The 25,782-nt window shown below is 38.1% G+C and overlaps 1 protein-coding gene across 1 annotated transcript in view; it reads right to left on the bottom strand.

Annotated features, from left to right (window-relative positions):
* The window catches only part of fam49a (family with sequence similarity 49 member A), a 187,176-nt gene that overhangs the window by 136,851 nt on the left and 24,543 nt on the right, over positions 1-25,782 (bottom strand). The window contains exon 2 of the mRNA XM_051925608.1: positions 9,716-9,827. The gene's annotated coding sequence lies outside the window, so the exon portion shown is untranslated. The remainder of the gene's footprint in view (positions 1-9,715; positions 9,828-25,782) is intronic.

The raw sequence follows: 25,782 nt of genomic DNA, 5'->3' as shown, positions 1-25,782 counted from the left end.
TTTGATCAATCGCCCAACATCTCTTTCTCGCAGGGCTCTCACTTCTGGTGTGAAGCACCCAGACTCTCTTGGGTGCAAAGGAATCCACTCTGTGAACAGTGGCAGGTGGAGAGTTTGACTAGGGTGGTACAACTGTCACACTGTAATGTGGATGGCCTAAACTGATCTCAGGGAGGAAAGAAATCTCCCATTGAGCAAAAGGACAAAAGCTTTCTTTTCCAGATTGCACTTCTCTATGCACATCAAGAATCTATTGCTTTGAGTTTCTCCCAAACAAAGCAGTTTATTATGTGTGTAGTCTAATATAGCAAAGGCCAGTATTCTGGCCAGCCAGGTTATGATGGTTTGTAGCGGCCTTTTGGAAATATGTGTCTATGGCTGTGGACTTTAAAATTTTTACAGCTGAGTAGTATAACAGCAGCGTCAGCCTAACAGATATGCACAGGCCATTATTCAGACAAGCAGGATTATGATAATAGATAGGTGGGCTGTTATAGCAGCCTTTTTGGTATACACTACTATATGGGGGCAGCACGATGGCGCAGTGTAGGGCTGCTGCCTCGCAGTAAAGAGACCTGGGTTCACTTCCCGGGTCCTCCCTGTGAAGGAGTTTGCATGATCTCCCCGTGTCTGCGCGGGTTTCCTCCGGGTGAAATGGGCTTAGCAGGTTAGGTGCATTGGCGAGCCTAAATTGTGCTTGGTGTGTGGGTGTGTGTGTGTGTCCTGTGGTGGGCTGGCGCCCTACCCGGGATTTGTTCCTGCTTTGCGCCCTGTGCTGGCTGGGATTGGCTCCAGCAGACTCCCGTGACCCTGTGTTAGGATATAGCGGGTTGGAAGATGACTGACTGACTATTATAAGGCTGGGCTGAAAACAGCTCTGCTTTGTTCAGAGGGTTAAACAACATTCCGGACAGTCATAATCACCTCTAATTTGCATATTATCACACTCCTCAAAGGATGCCATATCCATTGCACTTTATACGATCCTGGCATATCTGGATAATAAAAACTGCTATGCTAAAGTCCTATTTACACACTACAGCTCACCCTTTAACATAGTTGTACCCTCTAAGCTAACCACTAAAGTCCTCAATTAAGGCTTTCAAATCACTCTGCAAATTAATTTTGTACTTCTTAACCAACATGTTCATGTGCTGATTGGCTGCATCATATCCTCTATGCTATCTTTCAACACAGGCACTCCACAGGGAAGTGTGCTAAGCCCATTTCTATACTTCTTTTTTACCTCTGACTGTGTGTCCAGAAAGAGAGAGAGGATGGGAGCATGCACTGATAGTGAGTTGCTGCGCCCACCACACAGCAGATGACACCTCAGCACAACACTGAGGGAAAAATAATTCTGATCCTGTTTCTGCCCTAGTACTCTTCTAATAAAAGGTTCTTCAGACTTCAGCAATAAATACGCATAAGAAACTTATTTAACAAAGACATCTTTGGAACACCCCATGCTTTCTGCATTTTAATTACGGGAGTTCTGCCAGTCCTTTGTTAGACAAAGGCTTTATAATATATGAATATACAAACACATATTCAGCATATAGCTGATAATATCCAATTCTATAGCAAAAGGTTCATATATGAGGTATTAGATCATCCAGTATTAGTTTAAACAGAGAGAGAGAGAGAGAGAGAGAGATAAACAATGCTTCATTCTGATGTCAGAGTCTAGCTTGAGGGACTGTATACCTGAATGAACACATTCTACTTCGAACACTTAGACAAAAGGCAATATAAATGAAAAGCTTAATAAACTAAAAATGTTACCCAAAGGTTTTTCACTACATAAAACACAGCTTGAACATCATAAATAAATTTGCTGCTGACATCACCATCATAGGCCTAACTACAAACAATGGTGAGACAGCTTACAGAGGACAGGTACCTGCTAACACAGTGGTGACAGAACAACGATCATACCCTTAATGAACAAAACCAAGAAGCAGATTATACATGTCAGGAGGCTGAAGGCAAACCACACCCCCTTCTACATCAGAGGATTTATATTTCCTGAGTGATTAATAAACTGAAGTGGGCACAACATTGACTCCTGTAAAAAAGGCTCACCAGCACCTCTACATTTTCAGATATATAAGGACAGCTTCCACTGCACCTATTCTGACAACTCATTGGTTGCATCACATCCTGGTATGTCACCTGTTTGGCTCAAGAACATGAAAGTATGTAGATGGTGGTGAAAGTGGCACAGAATATTACCACCACCAAGCTACCTTCTGGTCAGGACAGGCAAACATTATTATTAAAGATCTTAGCTATCATGTACAACCACTTTTCTTACTCCTTCCTTCTGGTAAAAAGTAAAGCACCACTGGTACTCACACTAGTAGATTCAAGTACAGTTTATATCTATAGGTCGAAAAGTTTTATGAATAGTCAATCATAAGGTCAAATATTGTAACATAACAAACAACGTTTATATGTGTGCATATACAGTATAAGCTTACACATAAATACTCCATATATTATAGTAGCTAATATACATACTTGTAAATGCAGCACATTTTGCATGCTATGTGTACTTTTTGTGCATCAGGGTCTTTGTTAGTATTGTATTGTCAGCTAAGGAGGATATGCAAGTTAAGAATTTGATTGTACTAGGTACACTATGTACTATATACACGTGAATTAACTTGCACTTTCAAGTCCAGTTCAATAAGTACTGCAATACAACTTATTGTGTAAAAACTTCCTACAAAAGAATATCAATAACACCATGTATTTTTTAGACAAAAAAATTGTATAAAGACATAAAAGCCAACAACTAGAGAAAAAATCATCTTGACAGGATTGGTGATTAATTAGTTCTCTGTTGAACAATATAGTTCACATTTTAATCAATTAACTGACCCAAATTATTGCTCACTTACATACTATCCAGGGCTCGCAAAATTTCAAAATCCCTGGTAGCCCTTCGGGCAGGCACGCTTCAGTTTTTGGTAGCCCAAAATAAATTTAAGTAGCCCAAATAAAAAAGATTATTTTTAATGTATAATATTATAAAGGAAACAAAACATCAATCAAAAAATTGTTAAAACACAAATTACAACAACTGTATAAAAATTACAATCATCAACTCAAATATTTGGTTCTAATTGAACAGAAATTTCTATGAACTTAAAGAACTGTGTAGAACATGAATCAGTCTGTGTCAGATTCTGAATCTGAAATTTCCACTGAAGTCACGGATGAGAAAATGCCACTCAACGTTGAGGGCATAGCATCTCCTTCATCAGCTTTCTCTTCCTGTGCATCGGCCTCCATTTCACTGCTTTTTGTTCTTGTCGAGGTTTTATGATCCAGGTGTCTTGAACCTTTTCCAGAAAACATCCAGAAACGGGTCAGGATCTGGATCTGCGATACTTAACTAGTCCTAGTGTTGCATGTATAGTGTGTGATAACATGTTCACCCTACAATGGACAGGCACCCTGTCCAGGGATTGTTCCTGCCTTGTATCCTCTGTCTGCTTGTTGGGTAGGCTGTCGTTAGCTGCATCAGACATTTTTAAAAGTGCACTTTATGCTAACAGAAATGTGTATCATTTGCTAAATCTTGGGTAAGTGGTCAGCTGGTTAAAAGACTGCACCTTACAGGAGCTTTATGCGGAGGTCATTTTGATGGTATGAACCTACTACTACTATTGATCTTGCTCAAACTAAAAATTGGTTACATCAAACATCAAAATTAAGCACATTCTCTTGCTAATATGATATGACCAAATTATCCCAAAACTATACTAATAAAACAGCAAAATTTACGTGCCATACTAGATGTTGAGATGATATTAGACAAAATCAAAAAATTAGCAGCTAAATATGCACACAAAATCGTGAGTGCAAACAGAGTTGCAGCTGCTAAACATACACAAAAATACTTAATAAGTGAAGACTTGCAGACAGTCCTAAATATATGCATAAACATTTCAAAATTCACAAATCAACTATTACTAAACACACATCAAAAGATTTTTTGCCATGGGTCAAACATTAAAATGGTGGGTTTAATTATAATTCACACAATGATTATGACATTACATCTTGCCTGAAGAAGGGGCCTGAGTTGCCTCAAAAGCTTGCATGTTGTAATCTTTTCAGTTAGCCAATAAAAGGTGTCATTTTCCTTCACTTTCACTAGAATCTAATGAAGAAATTGTTTTAGGGTCCATGAATGTTAAATGTCTGAAATTATTGTTCACTGAAATGGACTGATGAAGCACCTAGAATGTGTTGCAAAAGTGGAAAAATCAAATTATCACCTTTTGAAGACACACCAGAAACTGTTAAAAGTTTACTATTTGGTTTACACTCAGACTCTGAACATTTTGTCAGCGCTATAAGAAAATATACTAATGACATCATTTGGTGCAAAAAGAATAAAAGGAAACTTCAAGCCAAAGTACAAGGACAGGTATCACCACTGTATTTAGAAATTTCCACAGCAAAATATACAGTAGCTAGTATCAAAATAAATCTCAAATATTTCTCTTGTCAAATATATACACTTGGTGAGGAAATTATGTTATGCAAGAACAAATTACATAATATATTCACATTTTTACTTCAATTCACCAGATGTTTATATTTTCCCATTATCTCCCAAATCAAAAGTGCATCTTAATCATTTGTGCATCTAATATTATGTTTTATGCTTCTTTGCTGTTTAAGATAGCTATTTAAGCATAGCTTGAATGTAATCAGTGGGACAAGAAATGAGAAGTCTGCTTTACATGTCATCACCACCAGGTTGAGAAAATAAAAAGAGTAGAAAAGTAAACTTTTAATTCCAATGGGATGTTAAAGTAGACTTCACTTTCTAAAAGGTATATTGCACCACTATTTATTTTGTGATAATAATATAGATAATCATATAATTATAAGGAAAACTTTCAGGTGATATACAAGCAAACTTTAACCCGGAAGTCTGCATGGTAATTTCAGAACTTTATCATGTGTCAGAAAGTCAAGTGAGGACTTGTTTGAAATGCTATAATCTCAAGAATTGAGATACTAAATTGAACAAAGACATGGCAGTCCTTCTGAAAAGCAAACAACCAACCCAGTCAGAGCCAAGGGTATATCACCATCAACTATCTCCATGGTGTGAAATGCCTGCATTTACTCACTGAACGATGGAAGCCATACAGCCAAATGTCTAAAAAAAAAGCTTTGTGGCTGCAATGTGACAAATATTCCACTTTCAGTAATGGTTAAAAACTGCAATGTCTGCCTGTCTGCCTTTTATCAGTTTTTTTTTTGTTTTTTTTTTAGATATTTTTGGTTTGAGGTTTCACATTAATCCTAAGACTATTTTAAGTGTTTATCACAAAGCTTCATTTTCTGACTGTTACATATTTCCATAACCTCTTAAGACCTTCTGAAGTGCTCTAAATCTGATGATCACTATTATAATACATTTTAAATGATTATATATAAAACAAACATAGTGTCACACATGTGAGCATGGTCCGACTTTTACAGGCTTCAGAATTTACAAAACATGGGCGGCGAATATACAAGCTATAAACACCTGGACATTGACACAAATATATGAACAGACACAGGCTTAATCCGCAATAGAAACAAAATCCTGCAGTACTTCTTTATATTCCTTGCTTTGTACCCCAGTAAGTACAAGTCATCGCCAATATACTAATAACCCAGTCTTGTTTAAAATTGTCCAATATGTTTCCAGGGCAAGATCCAACCTGCAAATGTTGCAATCAAGTTCCAGCCTCATTGGGCCACATGTTTTGTGCGTGCACCAAATTAACATCATTCTGGACCAAAATCTTTAAATGCCTTTCAGACAGCTTTGTTATCACAATCCCTCCTAACCCATTAATAGCTGTGTTTGGTGTTCTTCCAGATGGGCTTAAAGTGGAGAAGGACAAACTGTAATTGCCGTTACTACACTATTGGCACGTAGACTTATCTTGCTCAACTGGAAGAATCCTAACTCTCCTATTTTAAGTCAGTGGGTAACTGATGTTATATGTTATCTAAAATTGGAAAAAATCTAGTTCTCACTAAGAGGTATTGTTAAACTTGACTTGCTTGTATGGAATGTTTGATTTTAATAAAAGTAATAAAAGGTAAAAGAAAAAAAAAAATTACAAAACATGGTGGAAGGATTGGCGGCACGGTGGCGCAGTGGGTAGCGCTGCTGCCTCGCAGTTGGGAGACCTGGGTTCGCTTCCCGGGTCCTCCCTGCGTGGAGTTTGCATGTTCTCCCCGTGTCTGCGTGGGTTTCCTCCGGGCGCTCCGGTTTCCTCCCACAGTCCAAAGACATGCAGGTTAGGTGGATTGGCGATTCTGAATTGGCCCTAGTGTGTGCTTGGTGTGTTTGTGTGTGTCCTGCGGTGGGTTGGCACCCTGCCCAGGATTGGTTTCCTGCCTTGTGCCCTGTGTTGGCTGGGATTGGCTCCAGCAGACCCCCATGACCCTGTGTTCGGATTCAGTGGGTTGGAAATGGGTGGAAGGATTTGTACAGTTGCCCTGAGTGACATGATACAAAAACAAAAAAGAGAGATGGGATTGGATTAAGGTCTGAATAAAGAATGGTACCAAAACATCCGCTGAGAGCAACTTTTCTCAACCATCCAAGAACAGTTTGATGACAAACATTACCTTTTCCAACATGATGGAGCATTGTGCCATAAGGCTAGAGTGATAACTAAGTGGCTCTGGGAACAACACATCGAAATTTTGGGCCCATGGCCAGGAAACTCCCCAGACCTTAATCCCATTGAGAACTTGTGGTCAATCCTCAAGAGGCAAGTGGACAAACAAAAACCCACAAATTCTGACAAACTCCAAGCATTGATTATGCAAGAATGGGCTACCATCAGTCAGGATTTGGCCCAGAAGTTGATTGACAGCATGCCAGGGCAAATAGAGGTCTTGAAAAAGAAGGGCCAACACTGCAAATACTGACTCTTTGTGTCATTATCAAGTCTTTTGGCCACGACTGTAGTACAAATGTAAGGATGTAATGTTGAACAGTACAGTTCACAAATGTAATGGATGGGAGGCTATTGCCAAATACTGCAAGGATACCTACTAGGCCCCTGCACTCCTATACTGGATAAGCGGGTCAGCAATTTTCATACTTAATAGTTAATATACAGTGTGCTCCTACTAATTAAGGCATTGTTTCAGATACTTCAAAACACATCCACAGACATAATTATACATGTCCTTGTGTCTCAAGAAGGCCTGATATCTATAAATTGCACTTGTATTAGTAATCAAATAGAAACACCTCCACAGACATAATTATATGTGCCCTTGTGTCTTAAGAAGACCTAAGCATTTCAGTTTTAGTCACAAAAGCATACATGCAATACTTTATAGATTAATGCTTTGCACTTGATTTCAGGTTATCACTGTCACATCATCTGTTATTTTGGCTATCATAGCAGCATTCCCACTTTATGACAAGTTATGCAGAAACTGAAAAGAAGATAAGAACCATGTCATTCTTTTTATATTTACATCATACTTCCGGGCATAATAAACAGTTAAGCCTTCCTGCAATGTTTTTCAGGTTTCCACTGAGGAGATTTAAATAATTATTTTGTGCAGCCTATTGTTATAAACATGCATTGTTTTTAACAGCATCCTAAAAGGACAAAGGCAGTATTACCCTCCATTAATTAAACAAGCTACAAATGCAAACAATCAATCACAGAAAGATCTGTCAAACTGATAAAAGGTTCAGCCTAGAGCTTTAACACATTCAGCAGTCTTAAATTCATGATGGCAATAGGAAGAAGTATTACAGTTTATTAAAGAACTTAATAGATGACTATGATTTGTCTGTAAACTAATAAACCATTCAAAGAAGCAAAAAATACAACCTGTTCAATATTTAGGTTGAAGTGCATCAAGTCTGTACATTCTTACTGATATTTCAGCCTATGCTGCTGATGTACAAGCTGAAACCAAGGCAAATGTGGTCAGGCTTTTGTCACCTTTAATAAGATTTTATAACCAAAAATATTTATGTGAAATTGATCGTTTTTTAAAACATAATTAATTTGTTTCTTAGTTGAAAAAGTCTGCATACTCTTTGAGTTTAACTGATTAAATTTCACCAACCATATTCCAAGGCCTGTACAAAAGTAATTTCTCTTCACCTGTAAATTTCCTGATCCAGCAGCTGTTTACCAAGACTCATTTTCAAAGTTGCTATGCATCGAAGTTAACACTACTGTTCTGAATAACCAGTTTATTACAGGATGTGCTACGAAAATGGACACACAGATCTTACTAAAGTCATACAATATTAAAAGGGAAAATGTAATACACTGTACAAACAGAAACAATCATTAATAAAAAAAAACTAATTCATCATAATAAATAAGAAGAGTTCTGTATTTTCACAGAGGTCACTTGAACTTTGATAATTCAGTTTTGTAATTTCCACAGACAAAAATTAAGTTAATTACCTAAGTGTATTTTATCACAATTATTTATCAGCATCTCATTATTGATGACAGTATTTCTCAGAGAATTTTGGCCCTGCAGTAGGAGCAAATGCATCTGTCAGCAACTACAGACACAATCACAAATTATTAATGGGGATCACCATTCAACATTTGAATACATGTGGGAAAAGCCTACATTAATGAATTAGTTCATGAAGGGCAAACAGTCTAACAGGATTTCTACAATTAACACCCAATACAGTGCATTATTGTATAGGATGTACTGTATATTCATCTGGTTTTTTAAGTGCACTTAATCTAAGTGTAGGGTAACAGAGCAAACCTCTATATGTAAATATAAATTACCTATATTAAATTATTAACTTTTATAGTTAAAAACAAATATACTGCTTTTGTTTATATAAGTATTAATAGAATTACAGAACTGAATAAGGAACTTCAAACTAGTCACAAACAGTTAGAGGACCCAGAAAGTCTATCAAGCACCACATGATGTCACAGCTGTCAGTGCAGCTGACACAGCAATTAAAAGAAACATGAAGTACTACCATTAAAGTTAAAAAAAAAAGTATGCTCCATAAGCATGCAGGATTATGTAAAAGGGGTGAGAACTGTGGATCCCGCTTTCAATTCCAAGCAAAAAATAATGTGGGTATATCATACCTACATTAGCATCAGACCTTTATTCTGAACAGTTTCTGGCAGATTAGAAAATAAAAGGAAGGAAAGATGTAATTTAAGTAAACAAAATGTCCTGGAACTAGATTAGTAAATTTCACAAAATCACAAGAGACCAAAACAAAAAACAGTCTCAATGTGGGTAAACTATAACAAAAGTGACAAAAATTGACAGGTACAGAAAAAAAGCCCAAACAAATCAAAAACACTGTAACAAAAAGGCATAAATCACTAAAGCCTTTCAGAATGGCAGAATAACATGAATGGTTTACATTCTTATTTTTCCTATACAAAGCATCACATGATTTTGACACAAAGGGGCAGGTAGCAGAAAACAACACATGGCCAAATCCATATCAGGCGTATTTGTCCTGACAAACAAGATATATTTTGCTAGGTTAATTGAGGTTTATTTTGCAGAAAATTAAGAATTTTGTAATTTAATTAAACATGTTGATACTACACAAACTGCCATGTGGACAGTTCTCTTTTGATATAACACTACTGGAAACACACAATGCTGAGAGAATGCTTAAAATATATAATCTTACCTTTATAGACTGTGTTTGAAAAGCCTAAAGGTTCAGTCTGAATCACCCATGTGACACTTGTAGATAGAGTACGTCCAGAAATCAGCAAAAAGATTTAGAATGGCCAGTCTTGCTGCAAAAAATAAATAAATAAATGAACATCACTGACAAAATTCCTGATTGGTACACCTTTATCATATTTATATCATAATTATTTTAATGTTATACATTATATTCCCCTAAATTCTGTCTTTATTTGTACTTTAGCTGTTACTTCCACACCACCATCACAATGTTAGATGTTGTTGTGCTATAGTGGACTACAGAAAACAAAGAAGGGCACTATTAGCATTTCATAGCAAAGTTCACTTTCAAAAGTCTTCTTTATTACTGTCACATTTTCCAAGGTCTTCTCACAACTCTGACTTCACATCCCATGCATTTTATTTCTCAAGGTAATGATTAAATAGTGTGTGCCTGTTTGTTCAGCGCTGTTCTTCATTTTTAAAGCATTTTCATGTTAACTAGTTTAAGGCATGACAATAATGACTAGTGGTATCAGGATAGGCTCCAGCTCCTTCCAACTCTTAACAGAAATAAGCAATTATAGAAAATAGGTCTATCGACCCATTCTAGGGCTAATTCATTGAGAGAACTAATAGCAATGACTATTTTTTTTCCTGTGACGGTTAGTCTTAAAAACAAAAGATGAAGCATTATGTCTTGTTGCCCTGTAATTGGATTTACATCTAATTATATGACTATGATAAATTCTATTAGTCATCCATTTATGTGGTTTACAGCATTACTAATAGCAAAGGCAAAAACTACTCCTTTATTAAACTGAAAACATTAAATGCCAAAGCTCTAGCAAAATAAATTGATAAACTCATGGAATAAGAAAAGCATGCATGACACTATAGATGCAAACAAATTTCAAAACACAGATCTAGCCCTAGTAACACTTGTTAATAATTTAATTTTTTTTTTAATACTTTTTAATACAAAACAGCAAGTTTAATATACAGTATTTCACTCTTGATTCATAATGAATTGTGAGTTTCAATAAGCAAAATTTTCTAACTAGGAGCTTTATAAATGTTTTAAGCAGCTTCAGCTGCTGCAAGACATCTGCTGACTGAAACAAAAAGGCATGACAAATTTACCAAAAAGTACCCAACTTGGCTGCTGAAACAATGGCAAGCTGACAAGGCACCTTCACTGCAAGAGCTTCTGCAGTCACATGCTCAACTGCAAATATAAAGTATATGGCTGGCATCTCATCTTCTCAAAAGAACTAACCTTTGGATCTTTCTCCTTTCTGCGAAGCAACTGGGTCTATACCACTGCTTCATCAGAATGGCATGAGCTAAGCTTTTATAAGCTGGTGTGACTGCAGCTGCTCCACTTCTGTCTCCACTTTTAAGATGATTTGCCAATTAGTGCTAAAGTGTAAGTGAAGAGAGTAGCATCATAAACTCCTAAATCTGTCTGTATGCTTTTAAAACATGAGCTCCCAAATGTTTAACTATTTCACTTCATATTTACACCTTGAAATATGCTACCCCAATATACTGAAAAGTTAAACTACTGCTTGCAGTTTTTAAATAAAAAGTAGATGTAATCAAAAAGGGGACCATCACTTTTAATGTATATCTGTCCAGATCTTGGGTTCCTGCATTTGCAATAACTATAAATCTTCCAGCGAGAAGAATGCATTCTTTGTAATGTTCCACTGCATTATATCAATTAGCTGCAATTTCAGTAGATGGTAAGTTCTGTTGGTAAAGGTTAAGAATAAAACTGACATGTGCATGAAGTTCAGTTTGACACACTGAACTCAGGGAATTAAATGGTAAAGTGCTCTTCAATGCATATAAGGTACTGTAGGTGGGCAACAGTCCACAAATGCCATGGTTAACAATTCACAAATAATAATATTCCCTTTTTAAGTGGGACATAAAGTGCCTTTTATATTAAAAAATGGACAAGGAATAACAATGCATGTGCATGATTATATTATACATACTATTCCATTAAAATTATCAACATGCTAGCTAGATGTTTAAATAAGTAATGCATCTATAATAGGTAGTCATATTACATCAGCATGTGGGCTGAAAAAAATTTTTTTTACTGCTCACAAAAATAATAAAATATTCTTTCTTTTTTAATTGTATTGAAATTATTTGAAAAAAACAAATTCCATGCAATCATATTAAACTTCACAAATTATAATTCAATCCCCACCCAAAAGAAAGAAAGGAGACACTACAACATGAACAAATCTTTAAAAAAAAACCCAAAGAAACAAGAATGTCCTTTTCCCCAAAATAAATGCTTATTCTAAGATTTGATTAAATAGATGTTGTGAAATTTTAAACAAGTTTTGAACAGATCCTTTCTCCAATGTACCCTATGCTATGATCTTTAAAAGGAAGAGACTTTAATATGTTTTTACATATTGTTGAGACTGTGTCTGACTCCTCACGACTGATCAGTATTAATTCTGAAATAGAAATGGGTGGGAGGTGAGGAAAATTGAGCAAGTTCCTTTCAGCGAAGTTTCTGATTTGAAAGTAGTGGAAAAATTGTGTCGATGGGAAGTTAAATTTGAAGCATTACAAGACATTATCTATATACAAATCTCTAAGTGTTTTAATCCTGGACATTTTCCAAACATTAAATACTGCTGTAGGTTTGAGAGGGTAGAAAATGATGATTATCATGTAAAGGTGCAACAGATAAGAGCTTCTCTGTCTTAAAGTGCTTCATGCATTGGTTCCATATTCTGAGTGAGTGACAGACAATTGGATTATCACTATATTGACAATAATTTGTATTTACCAGGGCATATAAAGAAGTACATCAAGATTTTATTTCTATTGCAGACCTGGCTTGAGTATATTCATCAATTTGTGACAAGGTCCAGGTCTTTATAGCTTTATATTTGCTGGCCAGTAATAAAATTGAAAGTTAGATAGTGTCATGCCCCTTTGTGATTTAAGTCATTGTAGAGTTGCCCTTTATGTGCGTGGATATTTCGTATTCCAAATAAATGAGGTTATATTTGAATCTAATTTCTTAAATAACGATATGTTAAAGTATATGGGGATGCTCTGAACTAGAAATAAAAGTTTGCAAAGGATGTTCTTCTAGATAGTATTGATTCTCTCTGCTAATGTGAGATGGATGGTAGACCATCTGTACACAACTTGTTCATTTTTTTTCCATGCAGATAGCAAAATTTTGTTGAAAAAGATCTTTATATTTACTTCTCATGTTTACCTTTAGGTATTTCAACTGATCTTCTAAAATAAATGGGAAGGTGTCCAATCTAATATTGTGTGCTGGACAGTTCAGTGGAAAAAGCACACTTTTTTCAAATTAATTTTGAGTCCAAATATCTTAGAAAAACCTGCTAGTGTCCTGAAGACTCCTGGTATGGAAATTTGTGGGGCTGATATATACAATACCATATCATCTGCATACAGTATAGTTATAGGACTCTCTCAAGCATTCATCTAAACTTATACCCACACAGGGCCAAATTACAATAACCGATTAACCAAACCTGCACATTTCTGGATATGTAGGTGGAATATGTAAATAGAAATCACTTTAATGTTGAGATGCAAGATGAAAAGACAGCTTGAGGGCAAGAGCTTTTTTCAGTCGCATGCTTTACTGTTAATATAATTGTAAGCTTTTCGGAGGTACATTCTTTTGGGACCAAAGTTCGTTTTTCTAATGCACAGCAAGCTGCATATACGCCAATGATTGTTAAAAGGCTCTTTTTAGGAAAGGCTGTTTTGACTAGTCTAGCATTTAAATTAAAAGTACTACTTGGCCATGTACTCAAACACAGAAACAAGTGCGTTTTTGACAATTAAATCTTACATTTAAGTCAACTGTGAACAAAATTTGACCACCTTTGGGGTGATATCTGAGGGTAGCAATAATATCTCATAATTAACTAAAAGGTAATACAAAACTGAAAGCAGGAACATACGTTCTACTACAAACAGTTTTATTTTTTGCTATTTTAACCAGAAATTATATACAAAGTTCAGCTTTTCTAAAAACATTTCAAAATACAAGTTGCAGTAAAGGTCCACAGAATTTGCTCAAAGCATTTTATAGAAGGGGTGGCATGGTGGTGCAGTGGTAGCGCTGCTGCCTAGCAATTAGGAGACCCGGATTCGTTTCCCGGGTCCTCCCTGCGTGGAGTTTGCATGTTCTCCCCGTGTTTCCTCCCACAGCCCAAAGACATGCAGGTTAGGTGGACTGGCAATTCTAAATTGTCCCTAGTGTGTGCTTGGTGTGTGGGTGTGTTTGTGTGTGTCCTGTGGTGGGTTGGCACCCTGCCCGGGATTGGTTCCTGCCTTGTGCCGTGTTGGCTGGGATTGGCTCCAGCAGACCCCCGTGACCCTGTGTTCGGATTCAGCGGGTTGATAAATGGATGGATGGATTTTACAGTAATTTCAGCTGCTTCAATTCCATCATCATTTGACATTTACCACAGAGAGAGTTTTTGCCATCTAAGGCACGGCAACTTAATTTTGCAGAAAAAAGTTTTCGAGTGAAAGTGGATAGAAATAAAAAATCTTCATTGTTTCTTCAGTTACTCAACTGTTTGTGACAAATGAAAGAAGTTATCAGATCAGTGGTGAGTTTACTTGGTATGTCTATTCAGTGATTTATTTTAAGTCTACAGCACTTAATAGACTTTTCTAAAGTGATTACCTCTGTCAATGACAACACTGATGTTAATTTTAATATTTACAGATTTAGAACATAGGAATATTATTGTTTTGCGGCTAAAGAGAGTGAGAAGAATTTGCAAAAAGTTGCCTGACCCTTAGATCAGAATTACTTCACATAAGAGGAATTGCATCTAAGAACCAAAGACCAAAGTGCCAGTATTCCCATTATATGGCATTTACATTTGTTTACTTTAACACTATCCATTGTAGTCCTCAGTGTACAAAACTGAAAGCATTAAGATCTGTTTTTTCAAACTAGATTCTTGTAAGGAGCTAAAACAAAGGATTGATATAATCATGAATAAATTGTATATAGTGTTACTATATGACTGTGTTCTACTAGCAAACTACAGTCCAATAAAATATGCTTGGAAAATTATTTTAAACAAGTTATGTTTAAATTTAATCAATGTATTGTCAGAAGAGCTGTGTTTTTTAGCCTATGATATTAACAGGCCCCTGTATATTTTACGCTACACCATATTTGATTGACATTTTTTGATTTGTAATTAAATTGCGATGAGCTATCCCTGCTTTATGTTTTAAAAGGTTTAAGGGCATTTTACTTGTTTATTCTTTTTCTCATTTGAAAATATTTATTTGGCATAACTACACTTTGTAACCTTGTGAATCAATGGCTCCTGCATTGTTGTCAATCTGAGGTGACAGGGCCAGGCAAATACATTATTAGCGGAGTCAGACAGCACAGACACAATATCTAGAAACTGTAGCTTTTTTTATTTGAGAGGAGGGTATTTCTTTTAACCGTTGGGCACGGAATCTTTTATATACTTTAGACTGAATTTTTAAAGTAAGTATTACCTTTTAACTAAAATTTTTTATCCTATCTCAACAAAGATAATTACTTGTCATATTATTTAACTAATTCCATGGCGGATTTAGGCTTTGACCATTTTCTTAAAAACTTTGAAAATGTCAGACCCTCTTGTTCCTCCTCAATGGCACACGAGAACCATTTCACAGTACTTGCCATGCTTCAGTGACACCACAAATGAAAAATGATAGCAGCCCAATATCTGAGACATCTGTACTTTTATCCATCACAACAGATACATTATTAGATAAAAAGCAAATTATTATGTAAGTTATTCTGCATGTCCATAATAATTGATTACATGCTCACTCTCAAAAGCAATGTTTCACATAACATTTCTGCATGCCAAGAAAACTGAGTCAGCAATCTCAATCAGACAGTCTCTTACAAGCTCACCATTTGTGAGGGCAAAGGCTTATTCAATGATGTGTTAAGCAATCCAATAGCTGCCAATATAAGTCTCAGATTATTTGCATTTCATTTCAAATAATATGTGGGCTGACTAGTTTGAGATTTTTAGGTCTTTCATTTTAGCATTTCATTTAACCAATCCTGATGATCTGATAGTACCAAGTGCCCTGTCTCATAATGGCAGTGTAAAATTGTATTCTTTAGTCACAGCCACACATTCCATTCAATCCAAGCTATCCATTCTGAATTAAATATCTGCTATTCAGTCTACTTTTCTCATCTTATTACGACTTGATTCTGATACTGACGAGGAGATAGTTAAAATAAAGTGGGACTGATTACTCCTAATCAGAGAAGTTGTTTTGCATTAGCTCTGGGTGACTAGGGATAACAAAATGACTGCCACACTCTTGGTGTAGACAAAGAAAATATGAACTGCTGAACACATGCAGGCAGTAAGACTAGTAAAAGAGTATTAAAAATGGATGGGCAATATTGTTTTTAACAATATAATTACAACCTTAACCCTTTAAGCTGAAATTTCTGTTTCTCATTTTTCAAACAACTATTTGTAAATTCTGCAAAGCAGAGACAAAATTAAGGTCCTTTTTCACATACATTGACCATAAGCTTTTATCCTTTATGCACTTTCACTTTGAGTGGGTGCCACATCACTCTATGACCCCATACTGGAAGTTTACAAGAACAGAAAATTAACTATTTTCCCAGTAAATAGTCTTACAAACTGCGGTGGGCTGGCGCCCTGCCCGGGGTTTGTTTCCTGCCTTGCGCCCTGTGTTGGCTGGGATTGGCTCCAGCTGACACCCGTGACCCTATAGTTAGGATATAGCAGGTTGGATAATGGATGGATGGATATTCTTACAATGAAACTGAGATTTTACTTTCAAAAACATTTTGGAGAATGTTTGGCCACTGTAAAATGACTCTTAAATGCAAAATAATTTTAATTAATGTTTTATTTTACAAACCTATATAAATCTAGGGATTCTGCAATTGATCAGCTGCCGATCAAAATCGGCCAATTTTCACTAAAAAAGACTCGATTGGTGATTGCTAAAAAACCTATATTTTCAGCCCCTGCTTTTCTAAGCTTTACAGTAATTTAGTTGTAGTTCTTCTTTACACAAGGTATTACACAAGGCCAGCAAGTGTCTTTTTTTTTTTCTTTAGCTGCAGACTTCCTGCAGTGTAAACAAAGAGCGGTGAGTGGAAGCTTGTTTTATCATCGAACAAGAGGTAATTGGTATAAATGTCTTTACATTAAAGTAAGTGGAGTAATAAACTGAGAAGCTGTCCTGTGCATCAAGACAAATGGCAAGAAAAGCTACTTTAACACTAGAATCCCTGAAGCCTATGAAAAAACTCGTAATCCCAAGCCAATTTAAATTCCTTCACACCTCTCTTCATCAGCATCAGCACAAGAAGCAAGTAGCCTGCTATCCCATTATCTCCCCAAAAAACGGAGCTGTAGAGGATAACTAATATATTGTTATTTGGAATACATACATTTTAAACATCACTATTTCAAAACTCTATGCCATTTGAACATGAGTTGTCATTTGAACATTTTTTTTTTCGACTCCATGTTATGGTGCATAATACTGAAAATACAGACAGATTTCTTCTTTTTGGGTGCATACACTGTTAGCATGGCACTACCAGATCTAAACACTAGTGTGGCGAATTGCTTGCGTACTAAAGTGACTATAGGTGCAGGTGGAAGTGCCATTTTACTTATGCTGCCGTGCACAGTTGTGTTGCGGTGCAGCAGTCTATTAGCCAGCGAAGCGGTCTGTTGTTACGGTTCTGCCTTTGTCTAGAAACGGCTCCATAAGCTTTATGGCCTGGGTTGTAACTCAAAACACAGTTCTCAACAAAACCTTGCCAGATGTCCAAAATCACAGGAAATCTATTGTTTTCACACGTTCTGCATGGGTGTCTTTGTTGTCAAAGAGCAAATGTCGCATTATAGTATGATAGCGGTCACAGGACATCTTATCTTTGATTGCCATTATAACAAATAATTTTGAGCAGGCTTCAACCACAGCATCAACTGTGGTCATCACTGCTCTTGTGAAGAGAATAGATATAAATGCCATCATCTCAGAGAGGGAGAAGCAAGTTCATTGTACTACGTGAACATCACTAACAGAATAAAACAGAATAATAAAAAAAAGCACTAACTTTTACAAGTAACCAAAATTTACACTGGGTGTTATAGACTCAAATCAAATGTATGTTTTTATTATATTATAGTAATAATAATAGCAGCTCACTACTAAAAACGCAGAGTGCCAAGATTTGAACCCGGAACCTTTGGGTTATAAAGCAGCAGTTCTTACCTCTGCACCATCCAAGAATACATATCAACTTTCTGTCAATTGACATTTGAGCTTGGGTTTTTAACTCATTGACAGCAACATGTAAATTGAATGATTTTTTTTTTCTTTGGTTATATTCTTGAATAAAATCACACATGTTTACTTTATATTTGGACTAAAGTCTTTACACATTATACACTTCACATCATTATTAGTATAACATGGAGAAAGATTTTCTGTTTTAGGTATGTGTTCAGCATTTCCTGCCTCGCATTTCCTGTCATTCTACACTTACACAGATTGTCGTAGACACGGAACACACATGAAATGTATGTATTCAAATATAGATATATTATTTACCCTATACAACTCCAGTCACCTCACACCCAGATACAGTAGTCCCTCGCTATATCGCGCTTCGACTTTCGCGGTTTCACTCTATCGCGCATTTTATATGTAAGCATATCTAACTATATAACGCGGATTTTTCGCTGCTTCGCGGGTTTCTGCGGACAATGGGTCTTTTTACTTCTGGTACATGCTTCCTCAGTTGGTCTGCCCAGTTAATTTCATACAAGGGACGCTATTGGCGGATGACTGAGAAGCAACCTAATCAGAGCACACAGTTAAAGTTCCTGTGTGCTGATTGGCTCAGCGACAGGAGTGCTGCATTAACCAGAGATGTCTCATCTCACTCATTCAGCATTAACGTGCTCCTGCTACTGCTTCAGGGGCCGTGTCCAAGCGCCAACAGAAGATGCAAATGATTGCAGAAAAGATAAAAGTTTTGGATATGTTGAAGGAAGGGAACAGCTACACCGCTGCAGGACACCATTACGGCATCAATGAGTCCACGATTCTTTTTATTTAAAAAGGAGGAAAAGCATATAAGATCTACAGCCACAGTGTCCTTGAACCAGGGCGCAAAACGAGTTGCAAGTGGACGTGATAAGGCAGTAGTCTGGATGGAATCTGCATTAGGGAATTGGATTGAAGACTGATGGAAGAAGAATGACGGTTGTGCTACACAGTCGCCTGAAGAGGCTCCTTTAGAAGAGCTGTAACGCTCTCCTTTGTTGTGCAGTAAAATTAAACTCATCGTTATCGGACAAGTCGTCGTGTCATTGTTGGTGAGTAACCATAATTAATTATCTACGTACAGTACTTATTACATGTACATAGTTTAGTGTCACTGTACACACATTTTACTGTATACAATTTTTCTTGCATTGTACGTATTTATTGCTGGTGGCCTGTCTGTCGTAATGGCTGTAACATATGTGATATCGGAGACACTCGATATCTTTAAAATAATATTTAGGATTTACTGTATATAAACTGTGTTTACATACATAATTTCAACGAAATCTTACCTAATATCTAAGAGAATACAAAGGGTTTATGCTATATAATTGTGCGGGAAATGTTTATAATAGTGTGGGAGAGTTTATAAGGGCTTAAAATATATAAAAAGAACCATATGAACATATGGTTTCTACTTTGTGGATTTTCACCTTTCACGGGGGGTTCTGGAACGCAACCCCAGTGATGGAGGAGGGATTACTGTAAACACACTTGAGCTGTGAGAATTTTGCAAATGACTTCACCTCCGTTGGGGGGTGGGGTGGGGTGTTATAGCTGGCTGCTTGTTACTTGTGATGATCAACACATTTGCAAAACAAAAGACGCTGATGAGGAGAGGTGCGAAGGAATTTAAGGTGGCCCAGGATTACAAGTTTTTTCGTAGGCTTCAGGAATTCTAGTGTTAAGGAATTCAGACTTTTATTTTTATCTTTCAATTAAAATGGAGATCACTTGATGTTTGGACAGTGTGCTTGTTTAAAATGCAACAGCTTCCACTTTTAATTGAAAAAAGAAAAGATAAACACAAATTTTAAGCTGCTGCTTAGTAAACAATTGGCATTTTAAAAAGATTTCTACTGTGTACAACATGTTAACTGTGTTATACGGCATAGGTTTTGGTAACATTAAAATGGTAATCCATATTTTATAATTACACCTCAAAAATTATGAATGTTTAGTTGATACACTAAAGAAAAAAAAACACACCTGTATAAATATAGTAAGCTTATATTTTAACTGAAAAGAGCTGTAGTGCAATTAATGATTTAAAATTATTAAAATGCTTGTATATTTACATTTAGGCAGCAATTAATTGCCAATATCAAGTATACATATATATATATTAAATGCTCAAAAAAATTAAGGATCACTTTGAAAACATCAGATCTGAATGGGAAAAAAATCATGCTGGATATCTCTACTGATATGGACTGGGTAATGTGTTAGGAACGAAAGGATGCCACATCGTTTAATGGAAGTGGAAATTATTAACCTTTCGTATTAACCTACGAAAATCAAAGGGGCATTTACTTAATGAGACAACGGATGGTGCCCTTGGGGGATCTCCTCCCAGATCTGGACCAGGGCATCACTGAGCTGAGGTGCCACCTGGAGGTGTTGGATAGACTGAAACATAATGTGCCTGAGGTGTTCTATTGGATTTAGGTCAGGCGAGCGTGGGAGCCAGTCCATCCATCCATTATCCAACCCGCTATATCCTAACTACAGGGTCACGGGGGTCTGCTGGAGCCAATCCCAGCCAACACAGGGCATAAGGCAGGAAACAAACCCCGGGCAGGGCACACACACGCACACTAGGGACAATTTAGAATCGCCAATGCACCTAACCTGCATGTCTTTGGACTGTGGAGCACCCGGAGGAAACCCACGCAGACACGGGGAGAACATGCAATCTCCACACATAGAGGACCCGGGAAGCAAACTCGGGTCTCTTAACTTCTTCATCCTCCAAGAACTGCCTGCATACTCTCGTACCATGAGACCGGGCATTGTCGTGCACCAGGAAAACCCAGGACCCACTGCACCAGCATAGGGTCTAACAATGGGTCCAAGAATTTTGTCCTGATACCTAATGGCAGTTAAGGTGCTGTTGTCTAGCCTTTAGAGGTCTGTGAGTCCCTCCATGGATATGCCTACCCAGACCATCACTGACCCATCACCAAACCGGTCATACTGAATGATGTTACAGGCAGCATAACATTCTCCACGGCTTCTCCAGACCCTTTCACGTCTGTCACATGTGCTCAGGGTGAACCTGCTCTCCTCTGTGAAAAGCACAGGGCGCCAGTGGTGGACCTACCAATTCTGGTATTCTATGGGAAATGCCAATCAAGCTCCATGGTGCCAGGCAGTGAGCACAGGGCCCAGTAGAGGATTTCAGGCCCTCAGGCCACCCTCATGAAGTCCATTGCTGATTGTTTGGTCAGAGACATTCACACCAGTGGCCTGCTGGAGGTCATTTTGTAGGGCTCTGGCAGTGCTCATCTTGTTCTTCCTTGCCCAAAGGAGCAAATACTAGTCCTGCTGATGGGATAAGGACCTTCTATGGCCCTGTCCAACTCTCTTAGGCCGGAGTTATACTTCAAGCGATGCGACGCATGCTGCAGTGGATGCTCCTGCTACGCAAGCGTTGAAATGTTTATACTTGTGTGCATACTTTACGTAAATCTGGAGGAATCCACCAGGTGGCAGTGCGAGATATTATCACGGTGAGAACATGTTCAGCTTCTCGGTGTTGTGAATTGCCTAGAACACCCATTAAATTCCGATGACACCTTACCGCAATATCTCTGAAAAGGTTGTTTATTGATTAAATCCAGGGATGTGTCCATTCCAGCAAGCATTGGGCACGAGTGAGAAACAATCCCTGGAAGATGCCTTGGCTCATCGCAAGGTGAATACAAGCACACACATACTCTAGTGTCATTTTAGCGGCACCAAATCCCCAAATCTGCATATCTTTGGAAGGAAACTGGAGCACACTGAGGAAACCCAGCAGAAAAACGTGTAAACTCCAGGCAGGGAATATCAGCGATATGACTCCCTGCAAGTATAAATCTAAGGATTCTAAATGTGCAGAGAGTTGGAATATCATACATTTAATGTGCTCAGTGTGGCGATCTATTGCTGGTGATTCGCTGCTGTCAGGAGCAGAGGAAGCCCTAGAAAAAAAGATAGCACAAGAAGACGGTATGTGAGAATTTTAAAACGTATCGTGTCATTACGATCGGGAATATGCGATGCTTGAATATAAAAGCACCACAAATACATTTGTATGTCGGCATTTTGCTTCACCACATCGAACCATTTATCAAATATCGAAGTGCGCACACCGATCTCGTAGGATCCGCAAAGCGGCTTTCTGTCACATGTAGATAGTAAACAGAGACTCTGACGTCACATTCCAACTTTTAGCACATTGAGCCTCCCGACTTTTTGCTGGTACTGCAACTCGCGCACGCGTCGCATTAATTTCTGAGGACCTGAGGACCTGTGAGACACAGAAAACCTTCTGGCAATGGCTCATATTGATGTGTCATCCTGGAGAAGTTGGACTACCTGTGCAACCTCTGTAGGGTCCATGTATCGTCTCATGCTACAAGTAGTGAAACTGACCATAGCCAAATGCAAAACTAGTGAAAAAACAGTCAGAAAAGATCAGGAGGGAACAATGTCAGTGGCCTCCACCTGTTAAACCATTCCTGTTTTGGGGGTTTTCTAATTGTTGCCCCTCTAGTACACCTGTTGTTAATCTCGTTAACACCAAAGCAGGTGAAACCAATTAACAACCCCCTCTGCTACTTAACTGACCAGATCAATATCCCACAGTTTCATTGACTTGATGCTATACTCTGATTCAAAAGTGCTCCTTTAACTTTTTTCAGCACTTTATATATACAGTATATACGATCTACTTGTCTCCGACTTAAAGTTTAAATCCGAACAATATATTCGATCTCTTGTCGCTGTTCCGTTATTTCACCAAGTAATAATTTCCATTTGTTTGCGATAATGCGATCTTTACTATGTTTTTATTGAGACTTTCAAATTTTCATACTTCCATTATCTCTAACCTGCTCTGCGCTAACGTTTTTGAATTCTTTACAATGTTGTACGTTTTCATCTACACTGTCTTATTTCTGGCCCCAGGCATGGTTAACATCTCATCTCCTTCCAAGATTTTTTTATAATAGAGATAGATATCCATCCATCCATCCATTTTCCAACCCGCTGAATCCGAACACAGGGTCACGGGGGTCTGCTGGAGCCAATCCCAGCCAACACAGGGCACAAGGCAGGAAACAAACCCCGGGCAGGGCACACACACGCACACTAGGGACAATTTAGAATCGCCAATGCACCTAACCTGCATGTCTTTGGACTGTGGAGCACCCGGAGGAAACCCACGCAGACACGGGGAGAACATGCAATCTCCACACATAGAGGACCCGGGAAGCAAACTCGGGTCTCTTAACTTCTTCATCCTCCAAGAACTGCCTGCATACTCTCGTACCATATTTTTATATTGTCATGCTTGGGTCACAGATTTGCGCAGAAACACAGGAGGTTGTAGAGAGACAGGAACGTTATTCAAACACTGCAAACAAACATTTGTCTCTTTTTCAAAAGTTTAAACTGTGCTCCATGACAAGACAGAGATGACAGTTCAGTCTCACAATTAAAAGAATGCAAACATATCTTCCTCTTCAAAGGAGCAAACAAATCAATAGTGCTGTTTGTTTTTAAGTATGTGAAGCACCGCGGCACAAAGCTGTTGAAGGCGGCAGCTCACACCCCCTCCGTCAGGAGCAGAGAGAGAGAGAGAGAGAGAGAGAGAGAGAGAGAGATAAAAAAAATCAATACGGGCCCTTCGAGCTTTTAAGTATGCGAAGCACAGTGCAGCATGTCGCTTCACGAAGCAGCTGCACACAGAAGGTAGCCAACATGAAGATAATCTTTCAGCATTTTTAGACGAGCGTCCGTATCGTCTAGGTGTGCGAACAGCCCCCCTGCTCACACCCCCTACGTCAGGATCAGAGAAAGTCAGAGCAAGAGAGACAGAGAAAAGTAAGTTGGGTAGCTTCTCAGCCATCTGCCAATAGCGTCCCTTGTATGAAATCAACTGGGCAAACCAACTGAGGAAGCATGTACCAGAAATTAAAAGACCCATTGTCCGCAGAAATCCGCGAACCAGCAAAAAATCCGCGATATATATTTAAATATGCTTACATATAAAATCCGCGATAGAGTGAAGCCGTGAAAGGCGAAGCGCAATATAGCGAGGGATTACTGTATATTTTTTTTAAGTTTTTAAGCACAAATATAGTTAATCAAACCATAGAATGCACAGCGTAATAGTAAACTAAATGTAAAAGCATTGAATAACACTGAGAAAACCTTGAACAACAGAGAAAACTAACACTGCAATAGTTCGCGCTATAGCGCTACCAACCGCTGGCTAAAAACACTTTTTTTAATGAATTTTAAGCACAGGGAAAAAAATGAACATTTGAAAAAATCCGTAATTTAATAAACCACCAAGAAAAGCAACAATGCACGCTACGACCTGATCGCTGTAAACAGAAGCGAAAACAAAATCAAGCCCGGTGCATTCTTTAACTGCCTTCCTACCTTATGAGTCCAGCCCTCTCTCTCGCATGCACGCTGCCTGTGTGTGTGCATCTCTCTCTCTCTCTCTCTCTCTCTCTCGCACGCTGCCTGTGTGTGTGCGTCTCTCTCTCTTGCGCGCGCTGCTTGTGTGTGTGCGTCTCTCTCTCTTGCGCGCTGCCTGTGTGTGTGCGTCTCTCTCTCTTGCGCGCTGCCTGTGTGTGTGCGTCTCTCTCTCTCTCGCGCTGCCTGTGTGTGTGCGCGGCTCTCTCGCTCTCTCTTTCCTGCTGCCTGTGTGTGTGCCTCTGTCTCTCTCTGGCGCTGCCTGTGTGTGTGCGCAGCTCTCTCTCTCTCGCTGCCTCTGTGTGTTGCGTGCTCTCTCGCTCTCTCTCTTGCTCGCTGCACAGGAAATGCACAGGGAGAGACTGAACATGTACAAATTGAAAGGGAAACTGGCTTGTTCGTATACTGAGTGTTTGGTCGTGAACCGAGGTAAAAGTTTGGCGAACTTTTTGGTCATAGACCAATTTGTATGTGTACCGAGACGTTCGTGAACTGAGGTTCTACTGTATATATTAAATACTAGCTGTGTAAGACAGTGCTGTAAAAAGGCCGGGGTCCTACAAACTATTGAAATCATCAGAAAAAAACTGAAATGTAGAGATGTCAGGTAATTGAAAGGAACTACTCTGGGCATCTCTCTTCTAGGTTTCATTTTGCCGATGTGCTCGTCTCGCTTGCGTAAGATTTTCTCTCTTTTCTTGGTAGTTTTACTTTGGCAACAGAGTCACTTTCTTCTTCCGACTCATTAACTTGGGGCCACCTTGCCGGCAATCTGAGCTTCATGCTATAGTAGCCTCTCACTTCGGACAGACACACTTTCATGCATAGACGTTTATATATACAGTAAAATATATAAGATAAAAGGTATATATTTTACTGTTGGAGAAATGGTGAAAACTACTTTTCTGATTAAGCCTGGTTTCAGATACAGTAGGTGCATTAAAGAACAAAAAATAAACAATATGACAGCTTGTAATTATGAGAAGCATTTTCTTTTCTTTTATGCCATATGTACAGTGATCCCTCGCTATATCGTGCTTCGACTTTCGCGGCTTCACTCCATCGCGGATTTTATATGTAAGCATATTTAAATATATATCGCGGATTTTTTGCTGGTTCGCAGATTTCTGCGGACAATGGGTCTTTTAATTTCTGGTACATGCTTCCTCAGTTGGTTTG

Source organism: Erpetoichthys calabaricus, chromosome 3 (genome assembly GCF_900747795.2).
Source record: "Erpetoichthys calabaricus chromosome 3, fErpCal1.3, whole genome shotgun sequence".
NCBI lineage: Eukaryota > Metazoa > Chordata > Cladistia > Polypteriformes > Polypteridae > Erpetoichthys > Erpetoichthys calabaricus.
This window is presented reverse-complemented; position numbering and strand designations above follow the sequence as displayed.